General features: G+C 50.5%; 1 pseudogene; it reads right to left on the minus strand.

The window, feature by feature from the left end:
• Positions 1-6792: 6792 nt before the first annotated feature.
• Positions 6793-10140, minus strand: LOC147981103 (uncharacterized; annotated as a pseudogene).
• Positions 10141-11648: the final 1508 nt, after the last annotated feature.

Here is an 11648-nt window from a genome sequence, read left to right on the forward strand (position 1 = left end):
TCTATCTTCTCTTACAAGTTGATTACAAGTCCGAGTCTTGCTTCTTCGTAAAGGAAATATTCGTCATCCCTTTCGCCTTAATCCGGCCCATCATAACGTGAGCCGGCCTTCTGGGCTTTGGGCCTTTGTTGTCCATCTGACCCGCCCGCCGGGTTACTAATGAGTCGCCAAGATCGGGCAGGTTATCTGTAAATCGCCAAGCTCCGGGCGGGTCACCAGTGAGTTGCCAATTCTGGCCGGGTCATACCGCGGGGTATATCTCCGACATTAGCCCCCAATTTAATTTGGATTTATCCATGTTAAACTGATCCTGTAAAATAAACACAAGAACAAACTTGATAGGTCGTACTCCGGGTTAAATCTTTTAAATCTTTTAAATCTGTGTAAAATAAACACAAGAACAAACACCTGATCATCTTTTAAATCTTTGTCATTTCCTTCTTGATACATGCCCATGAACTCATAGCAAATCTCCTTTAGTAGATATGTTCAAACTTTGTGAATGCAAAAAATCCAGATACTTATTTTAAGAAATCCGGGTCAATAGCCCAGCTTCAGATTCAATTTGCTGGCATTGGTCTCTTGTAGAGAAATATTTTAAGAAATAATCCACTTGAATCGGCTTCCAAAGTGCCGGCTTAAAACATATTAGTCTTGAAATACTCATCTGACTTTCAGCCGGCTTGAAGAGGTAAAACTTGCCGGTTTATCATAACCCAAATTGTCGGCTTGTAAATATTGATAGAACCGGGTCATAACTGTTGCCGACGCCGGGTCATAATTATTGGTGACACCGGATCATGATTGTTGCAAACACCGAGTCAATTTGATCTGTTCAAAACTGAGAATTTGAAGATTCCCCCCCCCTTATATGTATATCATCTATAGCCCCCAAGTGCCGGTTTTGTCATGCTTGCAGCAACTTGGGACTTTGTAATTGCCTTATGCTCATAAAACTTCAACCAGTGTAGCCCCCAAGGGCCGGGTCATTATGCAATAATGAGCAGGGACTTTGTAAATATGATCATGTAAACTGGAGCAGCAACGTGTAGCCCCCAAGGGCCGGATCATTAAGATATTACTGAGCTGGGACTTTGTATATAATTCATTGACAATAACATCATATGAAGTAATCTTCATCATGGGGCTTGAACCCACGTCCATAAGGTTAAGAGCTTTGTACTCTACCAACTGAGTAGTGTACCTTAACTTTTTGACAGGAGCAATTGGTAGCCCCCAAGGGCCGGCTCATTTAGAATGTGATGAGTCGGGTCTTCAATAAGTTGAGCAAAAAATGACTTTGCATTATCCCCCAAGTGCCATGGTGCATGCTGGCAGTGACATGGGACTTTGCATATTTGATGTAATCTCAATTTGAATAATGTAGCCCCCTAGTGCCTGGTCGTAAGCCTGCAACGACTCGGGACTATTCCTTTCATTGTAGAATAAATCATATCCATTGATAAAATAATAGCCATTGCACTAAAGTGACTTTGAAAACCTCAATCATAATATTAGTTACTAATAACCATAATAAAAATCCAGCCATGTTGGCTATTAAAGATTTGAATAACCCGATTTGAAAACCTCAATCATTCAATATCATAATGAAAATCCAGCCAAGTTTGGCTATTTAAAGATTCAAATACCTTATTTTTTGAAAGTCAATCCTGAGTTTTAAATACCTGCCAGCTCTTGGCCGATGGCGACTTAATACGCCTCCATTGTAAACCGGAATTGTTATAACCCGGCTATTTATAGCCTTTGAGAAAATCCAGAATGGATAATCATTTTGAAGCATCAATTTTAATGATGAGCTTGGACTTTAAGCATTTATATAAGTCATAGTTCTACAAAACCTGCACAAAGTTTAAGCAACATACGCCCTGGCGACTTAATGTCAAAAGCCAGGGCGGGTAACCACCCAATGTAGTCTTATCCCGTGATATTGAATTTGCTATGTCAGTCTATGTGACTTGCACAGTAAGGGTGGTAATCCAATCTTTGATACACGCATGATTCCAATGGCGTAATTCAAAATATACCGGCAGCCTAAAGTCCACACCCAGGGCTGGTGTAAACATAATCATGTATAATATCATACCTGTGATATTGAATCGTACTGCCGGCTTATGATACCTGTGCAGTAAGGGTGATAACCCAAAACTTAGAAATCAAACCTTCCAAGTATTAATATTGTCATATGCTGGCGACTTGTTCGTCGAAAGCCAGGGCGGGTTAATAGAAACGACATATATATGCTTCAGATATGAGCAAAAAGTCTCAAAACCCAAAAGATTGTGTTCAAAAAAATTTAATCCAGACAAAAGGAAAATCAAGGCTTCTGATTCGAATACGATCAGTAAACCGTTCCAAAGGGGTTAAGCTAGGATTCGAATACGACCATGTAGCCCCCAGTGGCTTTGGCGTTGCCGATCAAGAGGGTACCGACAGCTTGTTCTCTTTGGTTCGAATACGACCTATGTTTGAACAGGAAGCCCCCAAATGACCTTGAGAGTTGTTTAACGATGCTGATTCAAATACGATCCACGTCGGACCCATAAGGGGTTGAGCTATGATTCGAATACGATCAAGAAGCCCCCTAGTGAGTTTGGCAGTGTGCCGATCAAAAGGGTACCGACAGCTATGTTCTCTTTGGTTCGAATACGACCTATGTTTGAACAGGAAGCCCCCAAGTGACCATAATAAGATAAGCCGTAAGGCAGGATAGCCATGTTTGAACCGCGCATCATGGCAGCAAGTTCTCTTTTGGCAACCCTTAATTTGTTTGAGAACTCGAACTTGGGAGAGGTTAATTCTTTTTGAACCAGAACTTTAAACCGGATTTGAGAGCTTCAAAGCTTTGTAAGAGACAAATTTACCTTGAGCCGGATGTTGAACCGGATTTGAGAGCTTCAAAGCTTTGCGGGAGAAAGATGTACCTTGAGCCGGATTTTAAACCGGAATCTTTAATTTGAACCGGCAATTTTCTGACGGCCTTTAAATTTTCATCAATATGGCGGTGGACTCCGGAACCGGGTTATCCTTCCCTCCAATGACCCGGAGTTCTCGAGTCATGTCATTTTAGCCCCCGAGTCTCAAGACGACTCGTGGAGTTGGCTTGAGATTCTTTATATTTAACTGTGATATAAACCAGCATGAGTTATCCAATAACTTAGTGACATAATAATCCCTTTTTGCAGTGGACAATTTGTCCTGCATTGGAAAACTTGCAAGCCAGAGTAATTGCTCTTTTAAAGAAAGCAATATATAATATAAAAATATACTAGATGGATTTCACCTGATATGTTAAGCCAGAAATTATCCACCGCAAAGTTGATGATCACTATGGTGAAGTTAAAACCAATCACGAGCGAGCAGGCTACGGATGTAGACAAATGAGTCGACCCAGGCATTGTAAACCGGTGCGAACGAGCAAGTTGTCCACTGCGTTGTAAGCCGGTGCGGACGCGTGAACCGGCCGCAAGGGCGGACAGGCGAGTCGCCCGTGGCATTGTAAGGCGGCGCGGACGGGCGAGTCGGCCACGGCGTTGTAAGCCGGTGTGGGAGTCCGTTGAGTAAGGACGACCACCTGTGCCGAATGATGTTGGCGTGCCTCCATCTCCGCGGTATAATATCACTTTTGTCATAAATAATTGCCCTGCATAAACAATATTGCAGACCAAGGCAAAGATAAACTTGTTCTTTGACAAAAACAACATGTGCTAATAAAACAAACTTGGATGGATATCACATGATTTGTTTGGACGACGGATGATCCGTTTATCGTGACAGAGGTGGCTCAGGCGGACCAGCGACTCAATATAGTTCCGGCGGCTTAGGCAGACCGGCGACTTAATATAACCCCGGCAGCTCAAAACGGCAAGGGCGGCTCAACGCGGCTCCGGCGGGTTGATGTAGATTAAGCTCCATGGATGGCGACTTGCGCACACCTGTTCCATCAGTAAGCGGGCGCAGACGCCGGTGCGTGATGGTGCTGACATACACTTCATAGACACAACATGGCCCCACCTTTGCTGCACATAAAAATATACAGACCAAAGTAATTGTTCTTTGATGAAAACAATATGTTTAATAAAATAAACTTGGATGGATATCACCTGGCATTTTTTATTCGATGATTACGGATGCTGGTGTGGATAATGCTAGACGTGCTCAGATCAAAAAATAGCCAGACAGATGTACGTCTACTGTAGCACCAGCACCACATGGGTCTTCCTCTATCCGCCTTTTCTGAATAACAATCGGCTTTGAATGCCGCGTGAGCGTCCGTCAAGAAAACTGCCACCACTTTTCCACGCCTGCGCCTCCGTGCAGGGAGAGCCCAGCGGCTTAGAGGCCACACACAGCGGCTCAAGAACTCGGCAGCGGGTGACCCGGCACGACATCAGAGGCAGTACAATGGCTCAGGAGGAATCTTGTAGGATTTCTAGAGGATATGATTTTTGTAGGAAAAATTCCTATGGAGCCCTTTGGTTTGTAGGAATGGATTCCTATGACTATATAGGATAGGAATGAATCCTTCACATTTCAAAGGGAAAAAACATTAGCCTAGACTCAATGGAAAAAATCCTATCCTATGAATCAAGTGACATCTCTTTCCCTATAGGAAGTGAGATGCGTGCCACCTCACTTCCTATGATTTTTCTATTCCTATGATATTCCTACCCTATGAACCAAAGGAGGCCTCAACAGCTGCAGCAGCAGTGCGTTGAGACGTCAGAGGTAGGCGGGTCAGAGGCGTTTCAGAGCCGGCTTGAGACACTAGCATCAGTAGCAGCAGCGGCGGCAGACCACGGCGAGGCGGCGGGTCACGATGGAGGTAGCGACAAGCCGACAACTTGGCGCATGACGGCGGTTTGAGCAGATGCCGGGGCGGCTAGAAACAGGCGGCCTAGCGGCAGTTCACCGTGGCAGAGTCAACTCGTCATCCTGGGCGGTTCGACAGCGGCGGAAACCAATCAAAGCTTGGCTGGAGACGGGATAGCTGAAGCCTGGCGCAGCGGCGGAGAGTGGCCTGCGAGGCGAGGCCGTAGCCGAGGCGGAGGCCACGTCCATCCCCACTTCCGAGTCGTAGTCTCCTCCTTTTTTTATCACGATTTGCTTCCTGATGATGCCAACTTGGCTTGGCTACTTGGACTCTTCACGTGAGTGTCACGACCCAACGAAGAGGAGGTGAGAGGGGATCGAGATCGGATCGGGTAGGTGAGGAGAGCAGGTGAGGAGAGAGGAGAAAGAAGATTTGATTTCTGATTACTCGCTGCCTCATCATTCGATCACCGCACAATAAGTAGTTGCCCTCTAGGCTCACCCTGGGCCGCAACCCAACACACACACACATTACATGGCCTCAGGCCCAACACACGGTTGCGGTTCAGTTAGCATCTGCTAACTGAACTGCACTTGCAGTCCGCTGCAGATAGCCATCTGCAGGCGTGACATTGCCCCCGTCTTGAGAAGGAGCTTCCTCCCAGATGCAGGACGATGGGTAGCGCTCCTTGAGAACGTCGTAGTCTTCCTAGGTTGTGGCAGTCGGCGGTCGGTTTGACCACTGAACTTGCAGTTGGATTACTGGCGCGTCGCCCTTCTTCATCATACGACGCTCCACGATGGCCACTGGTTCTGCATCGCCGGCGACCAGGTCTGGTACTTGTGGCAGCTCCGAGAAGACAGGAGTGTAGTCAGGGGTGTAAGGCTTCAATTGGGAGACATGGAATACCGGATGAATGCGGCTTTCCGCTGGCAGTTGGAGGCGGTACGCCAAGGTGCTGATCCGTTCAGTCACCGTGAACGGCCCGTAGAACTTGTAGGAGAGCTTCCAGCATGGGCGATTGACGACGGATGGTTGCGCGTATGGCTGTAGCTTGAGTAACACTTGTTCGCCGACGTCGAACGCGCGCTCGGCACGGTGACGATCGGCCTGCTTCTTGAAGCGCGTCTGTGCTGTGGCAAGCTGGGCACGGAGGCGTTCCGTGTGCACAGTCCAGTCCAGGTCGTCCGCGGGCGCACTCGGAGTCGAGTCGGTGTTGAAGTGCGGTTGTCCACCCAGGTTGGGGTCGACACCGTAGAGCGCCCGGAAGGGTGAGCACTGGAGAGATGCGTGATGTGTGGAGTTGTACCCGAACTCTGCTGCCGGCAGCCACTTGCGCCATTGCCGGGGGTGTCGTGGATGGCTCATCGAAGGTACATCTCGAGGCACTGGTTGACTCGTTTTGTCTGGCCGTCCGTCTGGGGGTGGTAGGCGGTGGAGTAGAGAAGCTTGGTGCCGGACGCGGCGAGCAGTTCTCGCCACATTGCGCTGGTGAAGATTTTGTCTCGATCGGAGACGATGGAGCGAGGGACTCCGTGCAACTTGATGACGTGCTCCCAGAATGCGCGGGCCACCTGCGCCGCGATGAAGGGGTGATGGAGCGGCACGAAGTGCGCAAACTTGGTGAGCCGATCGACGACGACCATGCTGGAGTCGCAGCCTTCGGATTTGGGTAGACCCTCGACGAAGTCCATGGTCACGTCTTGCCATGGCGCGTCAGGAATCAGCAGAGGTTTCAGCTTGCCGGCCGGGTGTTTGTTCTCATGTTTGGCGTGCTGGCAGATGCCACACTAGCGAACGAAGTCCTCCATGGCGCGCTTGAGGCCAGGCCAGGCGAAGAGCTTGCGTACGCGGTGGTAGGTGGCCGTAGCGCTGGAGTGGCCCCCCACCGTGCTGTGATGAAGCACGGCGATGAGCTTGGTCTGGAGCGCGGAGTTGGCGCCGATCCACAGGCGCCCCCGCTAGCGAATTAATCCATTCTGCAGTGCTCGGCCTTGGTCGTCCTCGCCCACAACTGCCAGCTTAGCGAGCAATTCTTGCGACTCGTGATCGGTTTCGTAGGAGTTTGCCACCTCTTGCAGCCACTGGGGCTGGCACATCGAGAGCGCGTCAAGTGCCAGTAGGTGGCCGACGCGAGACAGGGCAACGGCGGCGCCGTTGTCGATGCCTTTCTTGTAACCGAAGGAGAATTGAAGGCCCACCATCTTTGACATGGCCTTGCGTTGCAGGTCGGTGACCAACTGCTGATCTCCCAAGGCGCACAAGCTCTTGTGGTCGGTGACGATTTCGAACGGGGCACGTTGCATATATGGCCGCCACTTGTCAATGGCCATCATCACGGCGAGGAATTCTTTTTCATACGTGGAAAGCTTCTGGTTTCGCACCCCGAGAGCTTTGCTGAGGTAGGCGACAGGATGGCCGTCTTGGGTGAGCACCCCGCCCACGCCAGTGTCGCAAGCATCGGTCTTGATGGCGAACAGGCGCGTGAAGTTGGGAAGCGCCAAGACCGGCATGCTCATCATCGCCTTCTTGAGCGTGTCAAATGCTTGTTGTGCCTTGTTGTCCCAGAAGAATCCTTTTTTCGAGAGGAGCTGCGTCAAGGGCTTGGCGATGATGCCATAATGAGGAACGAATTTGCGGTAGTACCCTGTCAACCCCAGGAACCCGCGCATCTCGGTTGGTGTCGAGGGCACGGGCCAGGCCTGCATTGCACTGGTCTTGCTTGTGTCGGTGGCGACGCAGTCTTGTGAGATCACGTGCCCCAGGTACTCAATACTTGTTTGTGCGAACGAACACTTGCTGGCCTTGGCGAATAGCTGATTTTCGCGGAGGAGGTCCAGAGTGAGGCGCAGGTGTTCTTCGTGTTCCTGCTGGTCTATGCTGAAAACCAAGATGTCATCCAAGAAAATAATGATGAACTTACGAACGTAGCGGCCGAAGACAGTGTTCATCAAGCATTGAAACGTAGCTGGCGCGTTGCACAACCCGAATGGCATGACGCGGAAATGGTAATGGGCGTGATGCGTCTTGAAAGCTATTTTCTCTTCGTCCTCTTCCCGCATACGGATTTGGTGGTATCCCGTGTGCAAGTCAATCTTGGAGAAGTATTTGGCCCCGGCCAGCTCATCGACCACAGGCAAGGGAAACTTGTTTTTCACTTTTGCTGTATTCAAACGTCGAAAATCAACGCATAATCGCCAGCTGCCGTCCTTCTTTTTCACGAGCAGCACGGGCGCGGCGTAGGGACTCATGCTGTGCGCGATGAGACCCGAGTTGAGCATGTCCTGAACTTGCCGCTCGATTTCATCCTTCTGCGCCGGCGAGTAGCGGTACGGCTTTGTGTTGATAGGTGTGGTGCCTAGCTCCAGGTTGATGCTGTGATCGTACTGACGTCGCGGGGTCAGGGTGTTTGGTTCAGCAAACACGTCCTGATATTCATGCAGAACTTTCTGAATACTGGCTGGGATTGGTGCGAGTGGTGTTTCATCAGTTTTCTCCACGGTGACAAGGGCCGCTGTCCAGATGTCGTTTGCCACTTCCATGCGATGAAGCTCATAAGCATCCAGCTCGGCAGTGCGAGACAGATTGGTGGTTTTTACTCCTTGCAGTTTCACAGTCTTGCCCCCGGTGTCAAACTGAATTGTCTTCAGTTCCCAGCGGCACAACATCGGACTGTGGGCGAAGAGCCAGTCAATGCCCAAAACGCCATTGTATGCACTAAGTGGTAACACTCAGAGATCAGTGTTGAAGGTGTGGCCAGGCACTGTCCAGGCCAATTTGCGCACCAGCTTGTTGCAGCACAGCCGCTGTCCATTCGCCACACGAACTGACACAGGAGGTATTTCTTCTGTCTTAGAAGCAATTCGAGCGGTGAAATTTTCGCCAATGAAGCTGTGGGAACTTCCCAAATCGACTAGCTGCAGCATGATCTGATCGCCCACTTGGGCGCATAGACGAATTGTGGATGGCCCTTCCTCACCGTACATAGCATGCTGGCTCAAAGAGCAGCATTCTGGTTCTTGCTGCACGGGTGCATCCAACAGTTGCAGCGCGTGCACCGTGTCGTCTGACAGAATTTCTACGAATTCGCCCACTTCAATCATCAGAATCTGTCCTGTGCGTTTGCACTGATGCTCACGGGAGTATTTATCCCCACAGCGGAAACACAGTCCATTAGCTCATCGGAATTCTCTTAACTGCTGTTCCCGAGCAAATTCATCGTTCGCTGGGCGCTATTGTGCTGCTGCCCGAGCTGGATTGGGGACTGCTGTTGCTGCTTGTGGAGGTGGACGACCCACTGGTACGACCCGCTGTCGCTGTGCGTGTTGTCGCTCCATTTCCTCTTCCTGCATTCTTGTGAAAATGGCAGCTCGAGTGATGCTGGTAGGAGCTTGCAGACGGACGCCCAGACGAAGCTCATCCTTGAGCCCGAGCAGAAACTGAGAGATGAAAAACTGCAGGCTCAAATGCGGATCCAACGACAGCAGATGATACATCGATGTCTCGAATTGCTGTCGATATTCTTGCACGCTCCCAGTCTGCCGCAATTGAACCAACTGATGCATCTATGCTTCAAACTCCTCTGGCCCAAATTCCTCTTCCACTGCTGCACGAATGGCTGTCCACAACAACCCTGAATGTTTCTGACGATGAGCCTGTAGCCACATCGCTGCCAAGCCATCCATGTACAGCGAGGCCGTGGTGACCCAGCTGTGCGGTGGCACGCGGTACAACTCGAAGTAGGAGAAACAGCGCTCGAGCCAGATGCGCGGGGCGTCGCCGTCGAACCGCGGAAAATCATGCTTCGGCGGCTTGGTGTAGAGATCTGTCCCGCGCTCCCGATCTGAAGCCGTTGGGGAAGGTTGGAGTTGCAGAGGCGGGTCGTGGTTGACAAGCCGCGTGAAGGGCAGCTGGGCTGCTCCATCTGTGTAGAGCGGGGGAGGTGCGGTCCGAGACGATGGTGGCGGCGGTGGTGGTGGTGGTGCAGAGGAGCCCGCCGCTGGGGACATGGGGGTGTGGTGCGCGGCAGAGGGGTCGACCGTGGGCGCGGCCTTGCGCGCCTCATCCACATCTTCCTGCATGAGATCGATCTGCTTGGAGAGGTGCTTGAGCTTGGTGGAGACCTGCTCATTGTAGGAGAGTTGCGCCTGGTGTCGCTCGTCGGCCGTCTTCTGGTTCGCATCGAGGCGGCGGATGACCGACTCCAGCAAGGTTTGCAGCTTGTCGGTGGTCTCTGACATCGCGTCGAGAACGCAGCGGGTCTGCGCCAAGGGTTTGGATGGCACCGTGGTCTCGCTCCAAATCAACCATACCCCGAGCAGGATTTCGCGCAAACTCGCCTGAGCGGCTTGCACCTGACCCGGTGGATGTTACCGGCGATCGAGAGGATATGAGAACCGCGGCGGCGAGGGGGTGGGAAAAAAATCTAGGCTCTGAGTACCAAATTGTCACGACCCAATGAAGAGGAGGTGAGAGGGGATCGAGATCGGATCGGGTAGGTGAGGAGAGCAGGTGAGGCGAGAGGAGAAAGAAGATTTGATTTCTGATTACTCGCTGCCTCATCATTCGATCACCGCACAATAAGTAGTTGCCCTCTGGGCTCGCCCTGGGCCACAACCCAACACACACACATTACATGGCCTCAGGCCCAACACACGGTTGCAGTTCAGTTAGCATCTGCTAACTGAACTGCACTTGTAGTCCGCTGCTGATCGCCATCTGCAGGCGTGACAGTGAGGTTGTACCAACAGTACAGAAGGGTATTAATCCATCACTTGTTAGCGAAACGTGCTCCAACTAGCACCTTTTTTCTTGAGTAATCTTGAGGCTTCAAATACTGATATTTAATACTGGTGACCTAACAGATTCATCAGTGGCTTATCTTGGTTGACTGCCCGTGACTTGCTTCACATGAGATGTAGTAGTAGTACTTGGTGACTGTTTCTATTTGACTTGGCCCTCACGCCAGAAATTAATAGCGACGTAGTACCACTGTTTGCATCGGGACTTGGCAGATCTCGTGTGGAGGCACGGAGCAGCAAACGCAACTTGACGGTTTATATAGATAGAATAACTGCAACAGAGATTCCCGGTCCGTCTTTACGTGACCAGCGATTAACAGATTGTCTCGCCTTGGCGGCGAACCAGACTCAAAGCCCTATTTTTTTAATCCCAATCTCATATCTCCCTCCGATTGCTTGCCACAGAGACGTTGTATTTTCTTCTACGCTGGTTCTTCTTCATCCAGCACATCGCGATATTTTCGACCCCTGTAAAGACCCCTTCAAGAACTCATCATCATCATGTGCAGGCCCCACGGGGGGCGTCAACTGTCGTGGAATTGTCACGGCAGATATCCTAGTGTGAGGACTTAGTCGTGAGGGCAACACATCTTTGTAGTAGCTTGAGAGGGGTTGAGCGGAATCGAGAGACGCAACACAAGACAAGGATTTAGATAGCTTCGGGCCCCGGGAAACATCATCCGGTAATAGCCCTACATGCTGTTTGTGGCTAGATATCATTATGCTCTTGAGAGAGTCGCCGCATAAGCCGGCTCCCCCTTTGTGTCTAGCCCTAGAGATTGTTTCTTCTTGCATGTCCCTCTTGGGGAGCCCTGCCCCTCCTTATATAAGTTAGAGGGACGGGTTACATGTGGAGTCCTAGTAGGACTAGGACTAGTCTATCTTCTCTTACAAGTTAATTACAAGTTCAGGTCTTGCTTCCTCGTGAAGGAAATATTCGTCTTCCCTTTCCCCTTAATCCGGCCGATCATAACCCGAGCCGGTCTTCTGGGCTTTGGGCCTTTGTTGTCCATCTG

This window comes from Triticum urartu, chromosome 3A (assembly GCF_056163025.1).
Source record: "Triticum urartu cultivar PI428250 chromosome 3A, HENAU_Tu73, whole genome shotgun sequence".
NCBI lineage: Eukaryota > Viridiplantae > Streptophyta > Magnoliopsida > Poales > Poaceae > Triticum > Triticum urartu.